Source organism: Ovis canadensis, chromosome 6 (assembly GCF_042477335.2).
Source record: "Ovis canadensis isolate MfBH-ARS-UI-01 breed Bighorn chromosome 6, ARS-UI_OviCan_v2, whole genome shotgun sequence".
Lineage (NCBI taxonomy): Eukaryota > Metazoa > Chordata > Mammalia > Artiodactyla > Bovidae > Ovis > Ovis canadensis.
Window position 1 is genome coordinate 87,893,326 of NC_091250.1, and position 21,140 is coordinate 87,914,465.

Consider the following 21,140-nt stretch of genomic DNA (forward strand, 5'->3'; position numbering starts at 1 on the left):
AGACAATACCAAAAAAAAAATGTTTAAAGGACACATGGATTCAGTGGATGGGCGGGGTGGCAGGGGGCAGAAAACCTAATAACTGTGAACATGTGTTGTGAAATTTTAATATGGTTTTAAGAATAATGGCCCGGAAACTGATCTGGTGTAGGTGAGGGAGTGCGTGTGTGAGGAGGGGTGGTGTTGCTGGAGAGGGAGTGGTTAGAATACAAAGAATAAGGCAATGTCAGTAAAAGGTTCTTAGTCAATATCCTGTAGCAAATTTTCAGTTCATCAAGTTGTCATTAAATCATCATTCTTCTGTAAAAATCACCTGTAGTAGTTGTTGAATTATATATAAAATGGCTAACAATTATTTGGCATTGTAATGTGACTCAGGAATCTGAAAACAACAGTCAATTTTGAGTAATTTTAAAAAATCAACAAAGGAAAGATGCTTCCACCACTCCCGCCTTTATTCTCTGAGAAAACTGAATCCTGGTTGGATATATTCAACAAAAAATTAACCTGTAAGAAAAAAAAATTTCAAAAGCAGGTTTTTTTTAAGAAACATTTTTGAAAAATGCATCTTACATAAGTGATATGGATGATTTCATTACTTCAACTCAAATATGTGAAGGGAAGAAAATCAAGGCTACTAGATTGCCCTTTTCCAGTATTAAAATGTAGTTTCTTCCAAACCCCTATATTTACAGTCACCTCTGAAATGGAGAAACTTTCACTCTAAAGACTTAGCAGTCACTTAGCACTGAATTTGGAGTTGGGAAGATAATACTGACTTGACATACTTAGGCAGTTGGCTTGAGAAACAAAAGCTTCCACTGAGGGAGGGGATGTAAGTATACTTACGGCAGATTCACCATTGTTGTACAGCAGAAAACAACACAACTTGTAAAGCAATTATCCTCCAATTAAAAATAAAATTTTAAAAAGTAAAAAAGAAAGCTTTCACATAGTTCTTTGCAAGCTATAAAGCACTGTAATAAATGTAAGTTATTATTATTGCTAGATGAGGAAGTTGTATTTTACAATTTTCCCTTACGCAGTTTCAGGAAAATTAATTGAAATTAATATGAAATTCTCCAGGGTAGGGGACTTCCCTGGTGGTCCAGTGGTTAAGACTTGGTGCTTCCACAGCAGGGGCACAAGTTCAGTCCCTCGCCGGGGAACTCGAGATTCTGAAAGCAGTGCACCGTGGCCAAAAAAAAAAAAAAATTCTCCATGGTAAGGGATGGTCTGGTACATACTAGGTGTTCAGTAAATAATTGAAGAAAGAATGAATTAATGAAAAATAAAATGCAAGTGGATAAAATATGCATACAGATTGAGTTGGTTTACTTCTTTTAGTTTAATGAACATTTACTGAAGGCCTGTTGTGTGCCAAGAACTGTATGGACTGTTTGCACATACAGTTTATAAAAGCCTGGTGACTTTCCTGTTTTGATTATGTGTGATTTATGTTTCTATGAAGACCGGGGCCCCTTGGGTCATGTTAATGATCATCTCATATAACTGAATAGCACAGTAGAACATTTCACTTGTTATACCTACAAATACTTTCTCACAATGGCCTGTAGGGAGGCAGGACAGATACTATCATTCCTGTTTTGTAGGTGAGGAAATCCAGACACAGCGAGATTAAATGACTTGCCAGCTCCTCACCACGGAAGCAATAGTGCCAGGGACAGAAGGGGACCTCATGCCTGGTGCTTTCATCTCTGAATCACATTGTCTTCTCCCCAATATGCTGCACCTCGACAAAATCTCCCTTGAATTAGACCTCATGAAAAAGTCTACCTTTTGAATAACTTTTACTTAAGGAAAAGTTATATCTTACCACCCACTAAGTGGAATGGTTGATTGGGAAAGTTCTGGAGACATGTGACTAAATTTGAACTCTGGGTTTACCACTTGTTAGCTCTGCATCTTTGGCAAGTGACTTAATATGTCTAAATCTCAGTTTTCTCGTCTGTAAAATAGTGTAAGTAACTACCTACTTGCCTTATAGGATTTGAGGCAGGATCAAATTAAATAATGTGCTTAGCATAAAGCTTAGCATAATGCTTAGCACAATGTCTAGTAGAAACTAAGCATTCAGTGTCAGCTGATTATTTTTATTCTCATTATTGTAATGAAGCAGTGGCTTTTAAACTTTTTTTTTCGCACAATAAAATGTTTTACTTTGCCATCTGATATACAGATACATTACAGATGTGTTTAGGTAAAAAAGTTAGGTTTAGGTAAAAAATGCTTAGACTTCCTATGTGTGTAATGCATTTTTATATCTTTCATTCTGTTTTATTTAGAAATGCTGGTTGAAATACACTAAATGATTTCACATCCCATTAATGCACCAGGACCTGCAGTTTGAAAAGCACTAGTGTTAAGGATAATCAGGTTAATGAGTGCATTAAAGACAAGTCTTTTTTTGAACCTTTATATTTTTCCTTCTAATTATTTACAACATCTTCTGGAATTTGAATGTTAAATTACACTGAAAACAGATTCTTACACATTTCTTAGTAATTATAACCGTATATTGAGTATTTATTACTGTCTAGATACTGTGCTAAGCAGTCTATTTTTGTACGTTATCTAATTTAGTGCTTGTAACAGCCTTGTAAGAAGGTCTTCTGTTTCCATTTGATAATTGAAATTAAGACTCAAAGAGGTTTTATGAACTTGCCCAAGGTCATAAAGTTAGTGAGAGATGAAGCAAGAGTTCAGGGTTCTTTTTGACCCCAAAGCTCTCTGCTCTTCCAGCCCCAACCCTCTGTTCTCAGGTTCTCCCAGTGATTTCTGAAGATGTGGTATTCCTTCTCTTAGATAAATTTGAATGGCAATATTGAGAACTTACCTGTTGTGGTACATCTTTTGCAGTTTCCTTTGAAATGACTCATTTGAAGAAAATTTTCAAGTTAGTAAGTAAGAAAGCATACTGCATAGACCAGTATTTCATTTTGATTTTGGCTGGTCTTTGATGTAAACATTTTGAAATAGCTTCTCAGGTTTTTATGATAGAGTCAATTAATTGGTCAGTTTTATTGAGCACCCAAAGGTTTAATATATCTTTGGAAGAGACATGAAATAGCCGTGTAACTATAAAAAGACTTCATTACAAATGAATGTCGGCTTTTGTTAAGGCACAAAATGAAGACTTAAGAGCTACAAAGAGTACTTTATAGTATATTGATTTGTTTCAAACTCACCAGGCAGTTAAGTACTTATTTTGTAAAGTGCTTGTAAGAAACCACCACTAACTGTACTATTAATTTTTTTGTTTTTGTATTTCAGTTCCTTGCAAATGTCTCTTAAAATTTTAGTACTATTTTAATTTTTTTGGTGGTCCTGGAACTTTTCTCCTCTTTTCAAAATATTGTGAGAAAGAATTAAGGAAATATATTTTATAAATAGTACTTAGAAACACGTGACAATGGAAAGGCAGATATCATTGTTTCTTTCCCCTTTATGTCTGACAGATTCAGGCTCTTTTGTTGTCTGATTGGATGCATAGGGTTGTAACTTATAAATAAGATAATTACAGGGGCTTAAAGATATATAAATACACGCTTGCTTTTGCAAAATGGCTTCCACATGCATGGAGCTTTAAACTTTCACTGGTATGTTTAACTAGTTTACTTGTTGAATTAAGGTTGGTGTTTTCAAAACTGACAGGTTTTTAAAATCAGTTTGTATAGATCATGATGATATTTTGGACAAAGAACAGCAATTTCGTGGTTTTGTGAAACCGCATATTTTCCTCAACCATCATTTTCTATTAAGATTAAAGTGAGTATATTGTTTCAGTTATTGTTGGACATCAGATTTTATCCATAGACGAACCCTCAAAAATTCCTTTTGCTTCTAATGAAATTGTGTATAATTGTCATAAGCGTATATTTTATGCTTATTTTATTAATTTATTCCTTTTGTGTAACTCTTGATTCTTAGTGGATTGGCATAGTTTTTATTCTAGTTATTGAATGGTCACTAATTTTTTTATGTTCAAGCAGGCAAATTGGGTTCTCATTACATTTTGTACTACTTTTATTCTTGATGTGAACATTCTTAGAGATAAAAAGAGGAACATCAATTTAGATGTGAACTTGCGCTAGTGCCTTCGAGGCAGATACATATGCAAATTTGTATCTACATATATGTATGATTTCCAGTTACATGAGAAGTGCATGGTTACAAACTCTTAATCCATAAATTAAAAAATAATCTTAAGTAACTTTGTGGAAATGAAAAAACTGAGTAAAAACCTTTAAGAGATGTTGAGTGCTGTGTGTGTGTGTGTGTGTGTGTGTGTGTGTGTGTGTCTGCTCCGTTGGGTCCGACTCTTCGAGACCTCATGGGATTTAGTCCACCAGGCTTCTCTTTCCATGGGATTTTCCAGGGAAGAATACTGTAGTGGGTTGCCATTTCCTTCTCCAGGGGATCATCCTGATTCAGAGACTGAACCTGCATCTCCTGCGTCTCCTGCATTGGCAGGTGGATTCTTTACCACTGAACCACCCGGGAAGCGCGTTGAATGCTTTGGTCACATGTTATCAGAAATATTTAAGAAAGCAAATAGAACATCCATATATAAAGCTTTTATGTTGAGTTTGCATGTGGAAAGGTGATTCTGTATAAACTGTCAAAAATGAAGTGCATAAATAATTTCAGTCCGATTTAAAAATCTTCACCAGCTCTTCCAGATGTTTGTAGAGTTTTTGAAACAGTATACTTTGAAGTTTGCGTGGAAATTTTAATAAAGTTACTTCCAAAGCTGGTACTATTTTAAAAATGTGTCTTTGAGGAAAAGATACAGAACCCACATTCCCCAAACACTTTGGGGAATATTTAAATTGGAAGTAAGCACTCAGCTCACTAGGGACAGGTTGTTAGAATTTAGAGTAGATACCAGCTGCTAAGAAGTATTCTCAGTAACAAGAAAGGAGGGAACACTTGCAAAAACAAAAAGGCTTTTTACTAGGGAGGGTAGGAATACCCCACCCAGAGATCCACTGGCCTCGCTTCACTCCCTTGGAGAGGGGTTGGCTGGCACTAACGGGGGAGAAGGGGAGCATGTGGGGTCGCGACGGGCAACAGAGATACTCAGTTATTGTTTAAATCTGAGATAAGCTGGATTCAATAAATAATCTGTGAAAATTCTTATATGTAATTGTTAACCCACAGCTTCCCCCCCTGGGGAGAAATAAAAACGAAAGCCCATGGCCCCAAGACCACTGTTGTTGGAAGAGGAAGCATGAGGACCCCGTTGTCAAAGCCAGTTGTGGTCTCAGGCCAGGGCCACAGCTGATACTCTTAGGGAAGCTTGAGATGAATTCAGCCGAGCTGATCAGACACTGCTGATGAATTCCAGCTGCCCTCAATGACTGCATTTTGTCTTTTCTTCATTTTGAAAAGTTCTTAATAAATGTAGAGTGACTTTTTCTCTACCACAGTATCATTGTGACAGATGCTGTGGGCTCGCTTGGCACTCGTTAAGATGCAGCTGCCCGGGCATGTTTGTGATGGGTTAACTGTTTTCTAGAGTTAATGAGGTCAGGGTCACAGGTTCAATTCCTGGGAAGGCCAGTTGCTTTGCTTTGTTCTCTGATCTCATATTGTGCTCTTAACCCGGACTAGCCATCTGGCGAAGGCAGATCGTTGATCACAAAGGGACTAATAAGCAGGACGGTGTGGGAGGAGCAGCGCGGATCTTCCTCAGTGGATATTGAGTAATTAAGAGAATCAACTACAAAAGCATGCATACTTTTGTGTTTCCTAGCATTGTCTTAATATGTGTAAGATAACGAGGTGGTCACATCATTTTCTTTGTCACTTCTGTTGAACTCCCATTTTTAATAGTTGTTTTTTCTAGTTCTGGGGCTTTGGAAATCTCATTTCAGTCGGCAGGTTTATGTTGTCTTGAATGTTCTTAGCTTCCTTGTACGTTTGTAGGCCAGTGACTCAGTGAGAAAAGGGTAAGGCTAACAGTGGAACAGACCACCTACTCAGTTGTTTGCAGATCTGACCCCATTTGAGTTAAAAATAAAAGTTAAAAAAGCAAAACACCCTTTTGAATGGGAATGAATAGACTGAGAATATCCAGGAAAATACTTTATAGTTTTTCTAAGCATACTTTATCTATAAATCTCTTATGCCCTTTATTAAAATTACATCTAGTGTCAAGTGAAATATCTGAGATCATCTAGACGAGTGCTGTCTCGTACAGTCCCTGGTCCCATGGGCATTTGAAATGTGGCCTGTCCAAATTGGGAGGAGCCCTAAGTATAAAATACACACCAGATTTCAAACACTTGGTATGAAAAAAAAGGGCAATATGTCATTGATATTTTAAAAATACTTTAACATGTTGAAATAATGTTTTAACTATATCAGATTAACTTAAGCATTATTAAAGTTAATTTTACCTTTTTTTTTTTTTTTACTGTTTTGAAAATGTGTTTACTAGAAAGTTTTGTGTTTTGTGTTGACTATAAAAGCTACAGATGTGGCTTGCATTATATTTCTGTTGGGTGGTGGTGTTCTAGACCAGCCCTTCATTTTGCAAATGAGAAGCCCAAGTTCAGAGGTTAAGTAACTGAGCTGAGTTCTTTCCATTGCCTGTAACCTCTCCCTGCTAATAGGTTAGGTGTTCAGGAAGATGGGAACTCTTTGAACCATTAGAAGACCATTTAGTGCCTGACAGTTATCAAATGTTGCAAGGTCTATGCCTGAGTCATTGCATATTTAGGTATTATGCCAGGTGTGTGTGTGTGTAGGAGGGGGGCTTTGTTTTGTTTATAATGCTGATATTTAGGCTTTATTTTACCTTCCCATATAGGTCAGAGGCCATATAGCTTTATTTAGTTCTGAGAAAAACACATTAAATTAGACATTAACAGTTGTAACTCTGGGATAAATAAGATATGGTGATCAGTCAAATGGGTACTTTATTGTGAAGATTTAGATAGTTTGAATGACCCTTGAGGACAAAGCAGCAAGCTTTTAGGGCTGTATTTCTTTTGTGTTCCGAAGGAAGAACTTACAGGCTGTTAGTTTCCCTCTCTTAATTATGGATGTGCCTGATACTCCAATCGAAAAAGAAATAGCCAGGATTGGGTGGTGTTAAGGTTGTGGCCTCCTATTGGGGCTTTCTGTCAGTTTTATGACATAATAGTCCTTAATTGGCAAAGATAGAAAGGAAGAAAACGGGGAAAATTGGAAGATTGAGATTGCCATATACACACTATTATATATAAAATATATCACTAATAAGGACCTACTTAACACAGGGAACTCTACTGAATACTCTGTAATGGCCTATCGGGGAAAAGAATCTTAAAAAAGAGTGGGTATCTGTGTTTGTATAACAGATTCACTTTGCTGTACACCTGAAACTCATGCAGCATTGTAAACCAATATACCCCAATAAAAATTAAAAAAAAAAACAAACCTCAGGACCCAATTTGTTATTTCTAGTTGAGATTTGTATTTTCCTAATCAACATAGGCAGCTCAGATTACCATCTTAAAGAAGTTTACATTATGTAGCTTCAGATCTATTCTCCCCCACCCCGCCCCAGCCCGCTCAGAGGTGTAAGTCACTATCAGTTTGTTATCAGTGACAACTTGTGAACAACAACTTTGTCAGGCCACCTCTGACACTTCGATCACTCTGATCATCCATACTAGGTAGTAATGTGCGTGAGCTTACCCTTCTAATAGGGGCATTCTGGAGTTTGAGAGAAGATACACAATTACTTCCTGAAGGGTGGTTTATAAATGTAATTCCAGATTATCATTTTTCTGTGCTTTTTGTCTGTTACAAACAACCCGGGTAGAGGATAAGTACTAGAATCAAAACAGGATAGCGATCTTTGAATGGTTACCTTGGAGTAGACCAAAAATAAATAACAATGTCCTGCAGTATGAAGTTTAATGAAAAGCCCCATAACCACCAACGTTCTGTGCAGCCTGAGTTCACTGTACAAACTCAGTTGATCTCACGTCAGCAGATGTGTGTTGAGTGTTGCGCCCCGTGGGCTGGGCACTGTGGACTAGGCATCGTGGACATAACAGGAAAAGAACAAAGGTTGAGGGAATACAGGTCACGTGAATGAGAACTTTTGTTGTAGTTTCTAGCTTGAGAAAAGAATGTAGCATTTTAACGTTGCTGCAGAATGAATGAACACATGATGACGTTCTACAAGTCACTAGTTGATTTCACGTGTCGTGTTTGATGTCATGTCCCGTTTCTAGCAGTAACTGATTTTTTTCTAAAGTTTGGGTCATTGGGACAGTCGTTTAGTATGCCAGAAGGCTTGTGGTCACGTTGACAGTCATACTGAACGTGGAAGGGTAGTACATGTCCCCTGTGTTCCTCTTCCTTTCCCTGACCCAGCTGTTCACACCAGGTACTGTGGGGGTGCTAGTGAATATGAATGTGAAGAATTCAGGCTAGCAGAGAAGAAAGACAAGAATGTAAAATGTGCTGTGAGAGAACGTCCCAGTGCTGTGGGGACTCAGATGAAGGGGTGACTGTTTTGGTGAAGGAGGACAGAATGAAGAAAGACAAGAAGGTAGTTTACAGAGGAGGTGATATTGGAGCTGGGTCTTGAAGGATGGGTAGAATTTTGACAGATGGAGAGGGAGTGGAAGGGTATTCCAGAGGTAGGGAACAGAATGAGCAAAGATACAGCAAGCATGAAGCCATGACATGGAGGTGGCAGGAGCATTCAGGCACAGAAGGGAATGGCAGGAGGCCAGACCAGACATGTGGATCAGGCAACATTTGGAGAGATTTGAAAGGCCAGAGAGTACTGACACTTTTTAAGCATCGGGGAGCTATCAAAAGCAGGGAGTGGCATAATTGCATCTACTTTGGAAGAATGACTGGGAGTTAAGCTTGGTTCTAAAGCCAACTTTCCCTCTAGCCTAGTGACCACAGGCAAGTCACTTTACTCCTCTGAGCCTCAAATAATCTTGTGTAATACTTTGGCCACCTGATGCAAAGAGCCGACTCTGGAAAAGACCCTGACGCTGGGAAACATTAAAGGCAAGAGGAGAAGGGAGCAACAGAGAATGAGATGGTTGGATGGCATCACCACCTCAATGGACATGAGTTTGAACAAACTCTGGGAGATGGTTAAGGACAGGGAAGCCTGGCGTGCTGCAGTGCATGGGGTCTCAGAGTCAGATACAACTTAGCAGCTGAACAACAACAACAACAACAAATAAAAGCTTAGAGCAAGAGTTCTCCAGTCAAACAGTAAACAAAGACAGTGCTTCCAAGGGTTTGGTCTGTGCCAGGTCCTGTTGTTGGTGCTGGAATATGAGAGCAGACCTTACAGGCAGGGCCCCTGAACTGCAGAGACATTCTGGTGGGAGAGAGGGACAAGAAGCAGTATGCAAATATGTATATAACAGTGTCAGGTTGCGATAAGTGCTAAAAGAAAGTCATGCTGAGTGAGTGGAGTGAGAAGTTTCTTGACAGAGAAACCTAGAGAACTTTGAATGAAGTGGAAGAAGCCTTGGAACAACATGGCATTTCTTCCAGAGCTCAAATCATCAGTGTAATTAAGTGAAAAGTTAGCTCTTTAACATTGATTAAAGTCAGTTTCCAAATAGATGTTGTTCTTACAGTTTCATTTAGGTCTACCAGTATGGCTCTTGATGGGAAGACTCTTTAGCATTGCATCTTTGAAAAAGCTTGACTAAGCACAGTATAATCTCATTTTAGGAAACAGTTTTCTTCATATTCTGGAAAAAAGCCCGTTGTGTGGGTGGGTAATCCCGAATGTTATCCCTCAGCCCTTTATCCATCTCCAAGCTAGTGGCAAGGGAAGATGCTTGGCATTTAAGCCACTCGATTTAGGATGGCTGTTCAATATATCAAATGACTCTTCTATTTTAATATAAATTAAAATTAAGTGAGAGCCCTGGGAAAGCTCTGTTTTAATTAGAGTTGGAATGCATCTTAGGAGACCATTTCTGCCAGTTATAATCATAACAGTGGCATTATGATTTTTTTTTTAAAGAAGCCTTACTTAATAAGCTGGGTCTTTCCTGAGATCTTCAAGTTTATTTTATAGATGATTTTTGTTGAATCAAGTGAAAGGCAGAAGAATGCAGACATTCTTCTTGGACCCTAAACCTTTTTCTTGGAGATGTGAAATAGCTGAGCAATAATCTGCAGGCGAGGGTGCTTACGACTGGCTTGTTCTTGAACATGAACCATGAGGTTGGGAAATCTGGATTTACCATTTATTGAGGACCATTCACATAGAGGTTTTTTTTTTTTTCAATATTACTCGAGTATAGTTGCTTTACAATATTGTGTTAATTTCTACTGTACAGCAAAGTGAATCAGCTATGCAAATATATACGTATCCCCTCTTTTTTTGGATTTCCCTCCCATTTAGGACACCACAGAATATTCAGTAGAGTTCCCTGTGCTATAATGTAGTTATTCATTAGTTATCTATATTACACATGTCATCAATAGTGTATATATGTCAATCACAGTCTCTCAGTTCATCCCATCCCCCTCCCTTTCCCCTGTGGTCACATAGAGTTTTGAACTGATTTCCCACAAATTGTGTCTACAGAGTTGGGAAGCTGGAGTGATAAACTGTGCCTTCAGAGATGGTGTAAGATGTGATCCCCAGCCTTCTGCTGGCATGGAATCCAGGGTGTTGCTTGTCTCCTTGCCTCATGGTTCACAGCCAGTGAGACTGGCCCCACCTGAATTATTTAACTCATCTTATCCTTAAGATAATTGTAAAGAGTTGTTCTAGAACTAAACAACGTACAAATTTGGGGCTTGCACATTTTTGTCTTTTCCTCATTTTCTTTTACTGAAGATAGAAATACCTCCTGGTCTTTGGTTCTGCCTGCTGATTGCTTATAATCCCTGCTCTGGATTACCTCATTCTGCCAGTCCCTTACAATATGATTTATCTTTTTAAAATTAAATTCTCATTATACTTCCCTATGAATCTTTCTTCCTTAGAATGGCTAGTTGTTTGGAATAGCTGAAGAAAGAGGAAGGAAGGAAAGGAGGGAAAGAAGAAAGGAAATTCTATGTGGACACTGTACTAATAGGTCATGTATATATTTAATTTGCTCATTATATTACATTAATTTTCAATATTCTATTTTTTCCCTCAAATGTTAAAAATATTTTTATTTGGTAAAATATTTACAACAGAATTTACCGTTTTTAGATGTACAGTTTATTAGCATTAAGTACATTCAGAATGTTGGCAACCATTACCATTATCCACATCCAGAACTTTTTCATATTCCAAACAGAAACTCTGTCTCTGTTAAACAATAACTCCTCATCCCCCCGTCTCCTGGGAACCTCCATTTTACTTTCTGTCTCTGATCTAACTCTCTGTGAATTCCGGGTACCTCATAGAAGTGGAATCATACAATGTTTGTCCTTTCATGGCTGACTGACTTCACTTAGAATAATATTTTCAAGGTTCATTATGTTGTAGTATCTATCAGATCTTCATTCCTTTTTATGGCTAAAGAAGATTCCACTATGTGTGCGTGTGTGTGTGTGTGTGTGTGTGTGTATAAAATGTATGTAAAATGTATTCATCTGTTGATGGACGTTTGGGTTGTTTCCACCTTTTGGTTACTGTGAATAATGCTTTTATGAACATGTTACGTAAGTATCTGGTTGAGTCCCTGCTTTCTTGTCTTTTGGATATGTAGGTAGGAGTGGAATTGCTGGATTGTATGGTAATTCATTGTTTAAGTTTTTGAGGACCTGCCAAATTGTTTTTCATGGGGACTATAACATTTTATTTTTTATTGTTTGGAATATTGTTGATCGACATTGTTGCATTCCTGGTGGCTCAGATGGTAAACAATCTGCCTGCAGTACAGGAGACCTGGATTTGGTCCCTGGATTGGGAAGATACACTGGAGAAGGAAACGGCAACCCACTCCAGTATTCTTGCCTGGGAAATCCCATGGAGAGAGGAGCCTGGAGGGCTACAGTCCATGGGGTCACAAAGAGTCGGACGTGACTGAAGCGACTAACACTTACTTACTTACTAACTATACCATTTTATTTTATTTTTAGTTAATTTTTATTGGCATGTAGTTGGTCTATAGTGTTGTATTTGTTTCAGCTGTATAGCAAAGTGAATTAGTTATACATATACATATATCCGCGCTTTAGATTCTGTTCCCATATAGGTCATTACAGAGTGTTGATTAGAGTTCCCAGTGCTGTACAGTAGGTTCTTATTGGTTATCTATTTTATATATAGTAGTGGGAGAAGGCAATGGCAACCCACTCTAGTACTCTTGCCTGGAAAATCCCATGGATGGAGGAACCTGGTAGGCTGCAGTCCATGGGGTCCCTAGAAGTCACTTTCATGCATTGCAGAAGGAAATGGCAACCCACTCCAGTATTCTTGCCTGGAGAATCCCAGAGACGGAGGAGCCTGGTGGGCTGCCGTCTCTGACTGAAGCAACTTAGCAGCAGTAGCAGCAGCAGTGTGTGTATGTCAGCCTGAATTGCTCAGTTTATCCTCCCCCCATTTCTTCTTGGTAATAACCCTGTTTGTTTTCTCCATCTGTGACTCTATCCCTGTTTTGTAAATATATTCATTTGTACTCATTTTTTTAGATTCCACATATAAACGATATTGCATGATATAAACGATACTGCATGATATTTATCTTTCTGTAACTATACCATTTTAATGTTAGAACTATAACATATACAAGTTCCCACCAGCAGTGTACAAGGGTTTCAGTTTCTCCACGGCTTCGCTGGTGATTGCTTGTTGTAACAATTAATATTCTGTTGTATATGTATGCCACATTTTGCTTATTCATTTGTCAATGAAAACTTGGGTTCCTTCCATGTTTTAGCTATTGTAAATAATCCTGCTGTAAGCATGGGTATATAAATACCTCTTTGAGAACTTACTTTGAATTCTTTCGGGTATATACTCAGAAATGAACTGCTGGATCACATGGTAATTCTATTTTTAAATTTTTGGGGGAACAATTTTATTGTTTTCCACTGTGGCTATGCCATTTTACATCCCTACCTATAGTGAACAAGGGTTCTAATTTCTCTACATCCTCACCAATACCTGTTGTCTTTTATTTTTTTATAATAGCCATTCTGACAGGTATAAAGTGATACCTCACTGTGGATTTGATTTGCATTTCCCTAATGGTTAGTTATGTTGAACACTTTCAGTTCAGTTCAGCCGCTCAGTCGTGTCCGACTCTTTGCGACCCCATGAATTGCAGCACGCCAGGCCTCCCTGTCCATCTCCACCTCCCGGAGTTACCTCAAATTCACGTCCATCGAGTCGGTGATGCCATCCAGCCGTCTCATCCTCTGTCGTCCCCTCTTCCTTCTGAAGACTTTATCAAGTGCTTATGGCCATTCCTGTTATCTTCTTTGGAAAAATATTTTTTTCAAGTCTTTTGCCCACTCTTGATGCTTGCTCCTTGGAAGAAAAGCTATGATCAACCTAGACAGCATATTAAAAAGCAGAGACATTACTTTGCCAACAAAGGTTCGTCTAGTCAAAGCTGTAGTTTTTCCAGTAGTCGTGTATGGATGTGAGAGTTGGACTAAAAGAAAGCTGAGCCCTGAAGAATTGATAATTGTGAACTGTGGTGTTGGAGAAGACTCTTAAGTGTCCTTTGGACAGCAAGGAGATCCAGCCAGTCCATCCTAAAGGAAATCAGTCCTGAATATTCATTGGAAGGACTGATACTAAAGCTGAAACTCCAATACTTGGCCATCTGATGCGAAGGACTGACTCATTTGAAAAGACCCCAATGCTGGGAAAGATTGAAGATGGGAGGAGAAGGGGATGACAGAGGATGAGATGGTTGGATATCACCGACTCAATGGACATGAGTTTGAGTAAACTCCGGGAGTTGGTGATGGACAGGGAGGCCTGGCCTGCTGTAGTCCGTGGGGTCACAAAGAGTCGGACACGACTGAGTGACTGAACTGAACTGAACTTGCCCACTTTTTGAATCAGATTGTTTGCTTTTTCATTGTTGAGTTTTGGGAGTTCTCTGTATATTCTGACTATCAGTCCCTTATCAGATACATGATTTGCAAATATTTTCTTCCATTCCGTGGTTGCCTGTTACTGAGCAGATAGTGTCTTTTGATGCACAAAATTTAAAACATTTTCGTGCAGTCTAATTTGTCTATTTTTTCTCTTCTTACCTATGTCATTGGTGTCACATCCAAGAAATCCCTGCCAAATCCAATGTTGTGAAGCTCTTGTCTTATGTTTTCTTCTAAGAGTTTTATTGTTTTATGTCTTAACATTTTGTCCCATGATTAACTTTGAGTTAATTTTTGTGTATGGTGTTAGGAAAGGGTCCAACTTCATTTTTCTACATATGGGTATCAAGTTTTCCCAACAGTCTTCTGCTCTTTTCGCATTGAATGTTCTTAGTGCTCTTGTCAAAAATCACTTGCCCCTATATACAAGAGTTTATTTCTGGGCTCTCTGTTGTATTCCATTGGTCTGTCTGTCTGTTTTTATGTCAATACTACACTTTTTGGACTACTCTAACTCTGTAGTAAATTTTGAAATCAAGAATTGTGAATCTCCCAGTTTTGTTCTTCTTTTTCAAGATCTTTTTGGCTATTTGGAGCTCCTAGAGACATGAATTTTGGTATGAATTTTCTATGTCTGCCAAAAAATGCTGTTGGAATTTTGATAGAAGTTGCATTGAATCTGTAGATGACTTTGAGTAGTATTGACATCTTAACAATATCAAGTCTTCTTATCCATGAACATGGGATGTGTTTCCATTTATTTATATCTTTAATTTCTTTCAGAAGTGTTTTATAGTTTTCATGGTACAAGTCTACACCTCCTTAGTTAATTTTACCATATTTCTTTTGATACTATTATAAATGGAGTTGTTTTTGTATTCATATTGTTCACTATATGTGTATAGAAATACAACTGATTTTTATGTTCTGACTTTGTATCCTATGACTTTGCTGAATTCACTTATTAGTTCTGGTAGCTTTTAGGGTGGGATTTTAAAGAGTCTTCTACATCTAAGATCATATCATTTGCAAAAAGAGATAATTAAAAGAATATTTTTATTTATTTATTTGGCTATACCAGGTCTTAGTTGCAGCACACAGTATCTTGTAGTTGCAGTGTGTGAACTCTTACTTGTGGCTTGTGAGATCTAGTTTCCTAACCAGGGATTGAACCTGGGCCCCATGCATTGGGAGCTTGGAGTCTTAACCACTGGACTACCAGAGAAGTCCCCCGAAGAGATAGTTTCACATCTTTTTTTTCCAATTTGGATGCCTTTTTTTTTTTCTTGCCTCATACTCTGGCTAGAAGTTCCAGTAGAATGAGAGGTGAATAGAAGTGAATCCAGTTGAATAGAAATGCTAAGAGCAGACATCCTTGCCTTGTTGCTAATATTAGGGGGAAAATTTTCAGTCTTCACCTTTGAGTGTGATGTTTGATGTGGGTTTTTAATATATAACTTTTATTATGTTTAGATGGTTTTCTTCTCTTCTACTTTTATTTTGTTGTTGTTGTTGTTGTTGTTTTAATCATGAAAGGGTGTTGGATTTAGTCAAGTATTTTTTTCTCCTTCAACTGAGATGATCTCATAGTGTTTTCCTTTCTTCTTCTTTTTTTGATATGGCATGTTACATTGATTAAGCCTCATATGTTGAATCATCCTTGAATTCTAGAAATAGATCCCACTTGGTCATAGTGTACAGTCCTTTTAATATGCTACTGAATTCTGTCTGCTGGTATTTTGTTGAGTATTTTTGCATCAATGTTCCTAAGAGTTACTGGTCTATAGTTTTCTTTTCTTGTAGAGTCTTTTTCTGGCTTTGGTATGGGTCATGTTGACCTCACAGAATGAATTAGAGAAGTGATCCCTCCTTTTAAATTTTTTGGAAAAGTTTGAGGAGGATTGGCATTAGTTCTTCTTTATATATTTGATACCTGCTACCCTCTTCTCCCTTTGCCTTCAGTCTTTCCCAGCATTAGGGTCTTTTCCAATGAGGTGGCTGTTCAGGTAGCCAAAGTATTGGAGCTTCAGCATCAGTGAAGCTATCAGATACAGGACATTTTATTTGTTGGGAAATTCTTGATTACTGATTCAGAAAAAACTTTTTGGCTTACCCAATAGAAATCAAACAAAAAGTATCGTTACAAACCACTGTTACAATAATACTAGATTTTATAATTGCCTATGTGGTGACCTTCATTGAGATATTTATTTCTCCATATGGCTTTAAGTTACTGTCTAGTGTCCTTTGATTTCACCTTGTAGGACTCTTTTAAGCATTTCTTGCAGGTTGGGTCTAGTGGTCATGAACTCCCTCAACTTTTATTTATTTAGGAATGTCTTAATTTCTCCCTCACTTCTGAAGGACAGTTTTGGTGGATATTGGATTCCTGGTTGAAGTGTTTTTATTTTAGCGTATTGAATATACCAGTCCACTGCTTCTGGCCTCCAAAAGTTTCCCATGAGAAGTCTGCTGGAAATTTTATTGAGGATCCCATGCATGTGATCCCTTGCTTCTCTCTTGATACTTCAGTGTTTCTCTGTTTGTCTTTTGAAAGTTTGATTATAATGCGTCTCTGAGCGCGTCTTCTTGTTGTTCAGTCACTGGGTTGGGTCCAACTCTTTGCAGCCCTGTGGACTGCAGTATGTCAGGCTTCCCTGTCCCTCACTATCTCCAGGAGTTTGTCCAAGTTGATGTTCATTGAAGCAGTGATGCTCTCCAGCCTTCTTATCCTCCGCTACCCTCTTCTCCCTTTGCCTTCAGTCTTTCCCAGCATTAGGGTCTTTTCCAATGAGTTGGCTGTTCAGGTAGCCAAAGTATTGGGGCTTCAGCATCAGTTCTTCCAATAAGTATTCAGGGTTGATTTCCTTTAGGATTGACTGGTTTGATCTCCTTGCAGTCCAAGGGACTCTCAAGAGTCTTGTCTAGCACCACAATTTGAAAGCATCAATTCTTGAGCACTCAGCTTTCTTTTCAACTCTCATGTCCATACGTGACTACTGGAAAGGCTATAGCTTTGAGTATCAAGACAATGTTTTTGCTTTTTAATACATTGTCTAGGTTTATCATAGTTCAACTTACTTCAAATTCATTGAACCTTTTGGAGTTTTATATTGATGTCTTTTATCATATTCATATTCATCAGATTTGGGTAGTTTCAGCCTTTGTTTCTTCAAATATTCTTTCTGTCCCTTTATTTTCTCACTCTAGGATTTCCATGATGCATATTTATTGATATTTCCATTTTGTTGATGCATCATTTTCTTGACTTTCTCCACATCTTCCTTTAGTTCCTTGAGCATCTTTAAGTTAGTTTTAAAGTCTTTGTCTAGTGTATCTGCCATTAGGTCTTTTTCAGGGACAGTTACTATGCTAGTGATTTATTTTTTCCTCTGAATGGACCTTGCTTTCCTGTTTCTTTGTAAGCCATGTTTTTTGCTGAGTGTTGGACATTTGAATCTAACTCTGGAAATCAGATTTTCCCCCTTCTCCAGGATTTTCTATTTTCTGTTACTTTGTTGTTGTTATGATAATGTTGAGGCTGTCCCTGTGCTGAAAATTAGCCTGAAGTGTAAACTCAGTATCTTCTGAGGTCTTTTCTGAACCTTTCCCGGAGTATATATGGCCACTTTCTTTTTTTGCCTGTATATGCAGTTGCTTTTGAATGTTGTAATAGTCTTCAATATCTGGCTCCCCAGAGGAGAAAATGTGAAAAATGGCAGGGGAGTGAGGGAAAGGGCACTGGCCTTATAAACTCCCATAATTTCACTTCAGCCTCAGGGAGAGGGCCTTACAACAATGGGAAGAGATACAACACTGACTTCCGGCCCCTTTGCACTTCTGTGATCAGGAGCAGCTGTCAGCCGTTATAGCACAACTCGTGAGCTCTCAAGTTGTGTACAAGCTGCTCCAGCAACCATACACAGCTATCTGCCATGTGGCTGGGGGGAATGATAACTTGCCATAGTGCTCAGAGCTGAAATTGACTTAAATTAACCATAATTTACAGTTTAGGTCTTCCCCTGGAAATTGCAAGCCTTCAACAGACTCTAGAATTCCAGATATTTATGGCTCACAGATTCTGGCAATGCAGTTATTTTCTAGATGGGGAGACCAATTCTCTGCCATCTTCCCCAGAACCCCTCTTACTTTTGTCCATTAAGTTTTATTTATTTATATAGGCCATGCCATGTGGCTTGCAAAGTCTTAATTCCTCAACCAGAGATCAAACCTGTGCCCTTTACAGGGAAAGTGCTGAATCTTAACTGCTGGACTGGCAGGGAAGTCCCTCATTTGCCCATTTTTGAATTGAGATGTTTGCTTTAATTTATTGTTGAGTTTAGGAATTCTTTATATATCCTGGATATCAATCACTTATCAGATACAACATTTTGTAACTATTTTCTCTTATTCTAAGGGTTGTTTTTTCACTTTCTTGATGGTGTTTACATGTTTTCTTAATTGTAAAAGTTAATACGTGGATGTGAAAGAGGATTAAAAAGCAAACAGCAGACACAAACTCAGCTATTCAAGTCGATGGTAATATTGATGCTGTTTGATGAAGGCTTCCAGGAGAAAACAAGATGAAGTCTCTGCTTCATAGTGTGTGTTCAGGTTCCCTGAGAGTTTGGGAACCAGTTTTCCGTTCTTCTGGAAAGTCAGTGACCAAAGTCATGAGTGAATACTGAAGAATGTAGGCTTCTTACAGCCAGGGCATTTGACACAGGGTGGAGTTGGCTATTGGTCATTCATATATTTTTCCTCCATGTTTCTTCCCAAACCTTTGCTGGTAACCTCATGTTCTGGTTTTCTTTCATATTTTCATCCACTTTGATTCAGCAGTAATATTCTGACCATGGTGTTCACCTGCTTTTCCCTGTAATATCTCCTTCTGTGCTGTTAGGTTGGTAGAGAAGTAACTGCAGTTTTGAACTGTGAATTTTAAATCATTATAACTAGGCTCAAACACATCTTTATTCATCAAAATAGGAACCTTACACTCAACACATTTTTCCCAATGAGAAATAAGTTTGTTAATTTGTGTAGCATAAAAATTCTTGCTTTAGGATTCAACAAATTCTTGGAAAGCATTGTCTGCCTCCTGCTAGTTGTGGAAGTGTTTTCCCTGCAAAAAGTTGTCGAGATGCTTGAAGAAGTGGTAGTCGGTTGGCAAGAGGTCAGGTGAATATGGTGGATGAGGCGGAACTTTGTAGCTCAGTTCGTTCGACTTTTGAAGTGTTGGTTGTGCAATGTGAAGTTGGGCATTGTCGCGGAGAATTAGGCCCTTTCTGTTGACCATGCCAGCTGCAGGTGCTGCGGTTGGCAGTGCATCTCATCGATTTGCTAAGCATACTTCTCATATGTAATGGTTTCCCTGAGATTCAGAAAGCTGTAGTGTATCAGACCACAGCAGACCACCAAACAGTGACCGTGACCTTTTTTTGGTGCAAGCTTGGCTTTGGGAAGTGCTGTGGAGCTGCTTCTTTGTGCAACCCCTGAGCAAAGTCATTAGCAAAAAAAGATAGAGTGAGAGGTGTGCATTAAAATGATGTATAACATAATCACATTTATTTAGAATGTATTCCAATATCAAATGGCAAATTTCAGCAATGCAGAAACCATAGTTATTTTTGTACCAAATCTAGTAACTGTATATTTGTCCTAGTGTCTCTTGTTGGTGAGAGAAAATCTCCCCCCAGTTCAGTGAGTAACCAGAAATAATTCTGGTTATTTCTTTTGGAGATTGGTTTATCCATTACATTTCCACTTACAAGATTTTTTAAATTATAAATCTGTTTGCAACTGCTGTCTCCAACTTTCTCAAGCAGTCAGCCTGTTTGACTGGAACTGTCATTGTTTGTTTACCACCTGAAGCTTACAGTGGTAACGTTTATGGTTTTCATTGTTAAAATGAAGAAAATTGCCTTTATTACTCTCCCCAAACTCATTCTTAGGACAAGGAGAAGAAAACACAATTGTGTCCTTATTGATTATCTCAGTCTGGCAAAGACTTTGGGGTGTTATGTGAGGCTGAGTAGGTAACAAAAAACTTGCAATACATATTTTCAGGATGTTGTCCTTACAGTGTAATAGATGGAGAAACAGCATGAGGAGATGGCATAAGTTTTCAGTATGTGATCCTGTCTTTAAGTCTCGTAAGTAAAATCAAAATAAAACAAATAGTTTGGTTATTAAGTTTAGAATTAGTGATGTTTCCTTATATGTCTCTGTGGTGAGGCGCAGATGCTAACCATTAATTGTTCCATCTTTAATTGATAAGAGGGGTGCACAGAAGAACCCACTTTTATTCATGAAATCAACTCCAAGTATAGAATTAGCATTGACATATAGGTTAATATCAAAGCAGGAATAGATATATCTGTATATCAAATAATCGTGTCGTCTTTCCACTCCCAAGGTGCTGTCTCAGTTCTCAAGAATTTCATATCCCCAGTACTGCACAGATAATTTCACCAGTATGGAATTGGGGGGTGACACTTTTGTCTTTTTGTAAGATTACAACAGTTGTTCTTAGATGCAGTTGAACCTTTATTTTTTCAAAAAGTTTTATGAAACATCATAAAGCTGCTTTGCTAGAATAATTTGAGGGTTATTGAGATTTTTATGTGTATAAATGTGTTTGTACCTTTATATGTATGACTTTGTTTTTATGCAGTCTTATTTATAAATAGTTTCTCCAAGTAGAGTATTTGTTTTTGTTGGTTAGAGAGCCAGTATCATTAAAAAGGTAATAAGGAAACAACTATTTCCTTAGAGGATATTCGGGAGTTTTACTGCGTCGAGTAATGTTTCGATGTAAAAGAAATGAGCCATTTCAGTCCCTGGCCTCAGGTTATAGAATCTTGAAGTATTTTTTGGCCTCCTTCCTTAGGTTGCAGTAATGTGTTAGTATCTGTTCCAGAGCTAAGAATAATTTAATAAAAATTCCAAACCACCCACCAACTTGCAACAAGAGAAGAAGTAAATAGGGACTTGCTCATTCTGAGTAGATTGAAACTTTCGGACGCTGGCCTTAGTGGATCTTATTTTGTGTACTTCTACATATCTTT

At 38.1% G+C, this 21,140-nt stretch overlaps 1 protein-coding gene across 2 annotated transcripts in view; it reads left to right on the forward strand.

The window, feature by feature from the left end:
* The window catches only part of CRACD (capping protein inhibiting regulator of actin dynamics), a 289,119-nt gene that overhangs the window by 1,050 nt on the left and 266,929 nt on the right, over positions 1 to 21,140 (forward strand). The window lies entirely within an intron of this gene.